The sequence below is a fragment of the Raphanus sativus genome, chromosome 6 (genome assembly GCF_000801105.2).
Source record: "Raphanus sativus cultivar WK10039 chromosome 6, ASM80110v3, whole genome shotgun sequence".
NCBI lineage: Eukaryota > Viridiplantae > Streptophyta > Magnoliopsida > Brassicales > Brassicaceae > Raphanus > Raphanus sativus.
Window position 1 is genome coordinate 4,816,107 of NC_079516.1, and position 4,793 is coordinate 4,820,899.

The window sequence follows — 4,793 nt, forward strand, 5'->3', positions numbered from 1 at the left end:
AATAGTAATTTTCCTAAACCGAAACAAAGAGTGCTGGGCATTTTACTGGTACATCAAAGATTTAAGATACACAGATGCAACATAATCGATTGTTAACAACAACAAATATGATGTTTGAAAGAAAAAAGAAGGAAAGAGAGTTCTAGAACATGACTTAGTTAAAATCGTTGAAATACTAATTTCTTTTCTATAAACTAACAATGTATTTTGGTTGATAAAAATAGACGGGGATTGTTGGGATGAAATCCCATTCCCTGGAAAATGCAGCAAACATGGAAAAAAAGAATGCTTCAAAGAAATGCTTTCGAAGAACGTAACACGATCCTTTGTTCGCTGCAACTGTATAAACTGGGAACATGACAAATCAAGTGAGGAAGGACATGTTGTAAAACATAGTCATGAGCATACAGAGCATGAACATATCTGCCAATGTCTGAGAGTTGTTGCCGGTGATTGCGTGCCAGGAAAAGCGTAACAGAGTTTTTGGTGATCACATAGATAAACAATGGTGGTAATCTGATGTTATTTTTGGTGGTGACACATAGATAAACAATGGTGGTAATAAAATTATACGTTATCAGTGATCACATAGATAAACAATGGTGGTAATCTGATGTTTTTATCATATACTCTCTTGATATCTACAATAAATTGGGACTTTATGTAGAATATAAAAGACATAGAAAAATAAACTCGTAGCCAGTAGTTCTCTTGATATGCCAGCGTTTGAAGCCGCAAGCCATCGTTTCTAAAGAGAAAACAGAGGAAAACAGAGCAGTCACTGGCTCAGAAAGTGAAAGCAGTTACGTGAAAAGAGGAATGGTTCTGCTTTTTACTCCTTACACAATGTCAACTACCACGTAGACATGCCTAACAAAACACCAAATCCAAATCCTTCTTGAAACTGCAACAATAATGTTATATAATCATAAAACAAAAAACAAATAGGAAATGTCTACGTGGTAGTTGACGGGAGTAAGTGGAGCTGGTAAAACAACTTTAATGGATGTTTTGACTGGTAGAAAGACCGGTGGATACATTGAAGGAGACATTAGAATCTCCGGTTTCAATAAAAGACAAGAAAATTTTGCAAGAATCTCAGGTTACCGTGAACAGAACGATATCCATTCACCGCAAGTCACGGTTAAAGAGTCTCTCATCTACTCAGCTTTCCTTTGTCTCCCAAAAGAAATCACCAAAGATGAGAAAATGGTACTGCTTCCTCTCCCAACTTAGAAAATTTGAGATCACTAGGCTTATCTAAATATAAACTTTTTGTAGAAATTTGTGGACCAAGTGATGGAGTTAGTAGAGCTAAGGAGTCTAAAAGACGCGATAGTAGGGCTTCCGGGGATCACAGGGCTATCAACAGAGCAGAGGAAGAGACTTACTATCGCAGTGGAACTAGTGGCGAACCCATCCATAATCTTCATGGATGAGCCAACTTCAGGGCTTGATGCTAGGGCTGCAGCTATTGTGATGAGGACGGTAAGGAACACAGTTGACACAGGAAGAACTGTAGTATGCACAATCCACCAGCCTAGCATTGATATCTTTGAAGCTTTTGATGAGCTTCTGCTTATGAAGAGAGGTGGACAAGTGATTTACGCTGGTCCTTTAGGTCAAAACTCCCACAAGATTATTGAATATTTCCAGGTTAGATTCTTAATTTTCTTTTTTAGGAATCTCGCATTGAAGATAAGATCTTCCTCATCACTATTCTCTTAAGAAAATACATGCAATTCCTGGAGTTCTGGAAATAAAAGATAAGTATAGTCCGGCGACATGGATGGTAGAAGTTAGCTCAATGGCTGCAGAAGCTAAGCTTGAGATGGATTTTTCTGAGCATTACAAAACATCATCCTTATATGAGTAAGTCAAACATAAGGCTAAAAAACAAATGATCCGCAAGAAGTAACACTGATTATTTGAACTGGTTGTGGTGTAGACAAAACAAGAAACTTGTAAAGGAACTAATTAAGCACACCACCACAAGGAGCAAGAGATCTATACTTCTCTACGCAGTTCTCACAATCATTGTTAGGACAATTCAAATCTTGTCTGTGGAAACACTGGATAACTTACTGGAGAACCCCAGATTACAATCTAGCCAGATTTTTCTTTACGTTGGTTGCAGCTCTCATGGTCGGATCAATTTTCTGGAAAGTTGGCAAAAAGGTTTGTTTTAAGGACCTAAACTGATAATTCTTACTTACATAAACCCTAAACAATGTCTTGTATGGATAGGGACAATGCGAAGGATGTTACAAAGGTTATTGGAGCGATGTATGCTGCGGTTTTATTCGTGGGAGTACATAACTCCACTTCTGTACAACCACTCGTAGCCGTGGAACGAACTGTGTTCTATAGAGAAAGAGCTGCTAAAATGTACTCTGCTTTACCCTATGCCCTAGCTCAGGTGAGATTAAAACTTACTTGATTAACAAGAAATCTTTACAGCTAGTAATTACTAATTAACTAGAAATATTGCAATGGTCTCAGGTGGTATGTGAAGTACCGTATGTACTGTTCCAAACCACGTATTATACGTTGATTGTATACGCAATGTTGTGTTTCGAATGGACCGTGGTCAAATTCTTTTGGTTTTTCTTCGTATCATTCATCTCTTTCCTCTAATTCACATACATACTACGGGATGATGGCTGTCGCCATCACGAATCAGCAAGTTGCTGCTGTTTTCGCGGGAGCTTTCTACTGTCTTTTCAACCTATTTTCCGGTTTTCTAATCCCTAGACCGGTTAGTTTTCTATTACTTTTCTGGCAAGAAACCCTAAGGGTTTTGTTTAACAATGTAAGTTGTTTTCCTTCTTTTTCTTTTCTGCAGAGAATCCCGAAATGGTAGCTTGGACTGTGTATGGATTGTTTCACAGTACGGTGACGTAGAAGACACGATTAAAGTTCCGGGTATGATGGAAGACCCGACGATAAAATGGTACATTCAGAATCATCACGGGTATGACCCGAGTCTTATGCATGGGCTCAATTGCTGCTGTTTTAGTGGGCTTCACTGTCTTTTTCGCTTTCATGTTTGCCTTCGGCATCAAAATGTTAAACTTCCAACAAAGATAGTGTTTGAAACTCAAAACGGGTTTGTATGATTTATATGGTCTATATATTTTTTCTTTTAATTTTTAAGTACGATAGAGGTAAAGAAAAGGCATTATGACAATGATAATACTCTTTCCATTTAGTCAGATTTTAACATTTGTTTTATTTTAAATGTTGTTTTACATTTTAATGTATTCCTTCCGTTACAAATTAAATGTTTTCTTTTTTGAAACACACAAATTAAATGTTATTTAGAATGAAAAATTTGTAACAAAATAAGTATTGTTCTATAATTCCAGTGCAATATTTTCTATTAATTCATCTCTTATCCCTAATTAAATTAACATAAACAATAAATATTATACAATTATAATAGTTAAAGTATGTTACATGGAAACGGAAGCGGATACGTAGAATCGGAGGCGTATGGAAACGTAGAAACAAGATTTAAAAAAAAACTAAGAAGAAGGACGTGTTGGAAACGCATATCCATATATATATTTATATATATATATATATATTATGATAATTTAATATATATTATATATATATATGATAATTTAATTTATATATATATATGATAATTTAATAAAATTTAGGACTAAAAATATTTTAAATATCAAAATGTTGTTATTTTAGTTATCATGTATAATTTTTATAATGTTTGCTTATTTATTTTGGTTTGAAATATAGAATTTGACTGTACGTTTATCATAATATACTATAATTGATTTATTTATGAATAGTTCTTAAAAATGTATGGTCTAAATTTATTGAAAATATCAATAAAAAGTTTAAAACAATTTACTAACATATATTTTATATTTTATTCGTATCAGATGTTGTTTTTTAAATAAAGCCTCAGTCTTACGTTTATTACATCATATAAAAAGAATATGATATAAAAAAATGTTCCTACCTACTTTATTGAGATAATTTGTTTTATATACACTTGTTTGTGTATCAAATGTTTTAATAATTATATATTATTCTTTATTCTGTTCAGCCGCTCATGCTTGACTATTTATTGAAACAAAACACCAAATATACTATTATTTGTAAAGTAATTTTGCTTATTAGTTAAATTTTCTCCATAATATTATGTATTTTTATTATTTGTCATCTTTTTAATAATTTTTAGTTGTGAATCATCGGTTTAAATTATTTAATCAATTTAAATTTATACTATTATCTGAAACTTTATTAAATAAATATAGATAAAGATTACGAATATTTTGTCTAGTAGAGTCTTTAAAAGGATATTTGTTACAGAATATATAGTGTAATGTACATTAATTAATCTGTAAGAGATTTTAATTAATGTAAACTCTATCATATGTTAACACTATATACAATGTGTTCATAATTTTGTTATTGTTCTTCAGTTTTTCTCAAAGATAAATATATATACATAGTGAGTTGGATGACAATACACTGATCAAAATTTTAAAGTCTTCATAAGTATAGCATGCATCGTATAAATAATTAAATAAGTGGAAGCAATAGTTAGAACATAATGTTAAGAATATATATTCAAACAAAGTTATGTATTATATTATCAAATATTTTGCTTGATTCAATCTTTAAAATAATATTTTTATAGAATATGTGGTTTAATGTCTTAATATGTATTAGCTTATTTTAAATAGCCTATTTATAGTTTGTTATAATGAAATAGTATTATATTTGATTGCAATCTACATGACTTTCATCTTCATCAAAAT

At 32.0% G+C, this 4,793-nt stretch overlaps 1 pseudogene; it reads left to right on the forward strand.

Moving 5' to 3' along the window:
* Positions 1-1,050: 1,050 nt before the first annotated feature.
* Positions 1,051-3,234, forward strand: LOC108807660 (ABC transporter G family member 29-like; annotated as a pseudogene).
* The last annotated feature ends 1,559 nt before the right edge of the window (positions 3,235-4,793 follow it).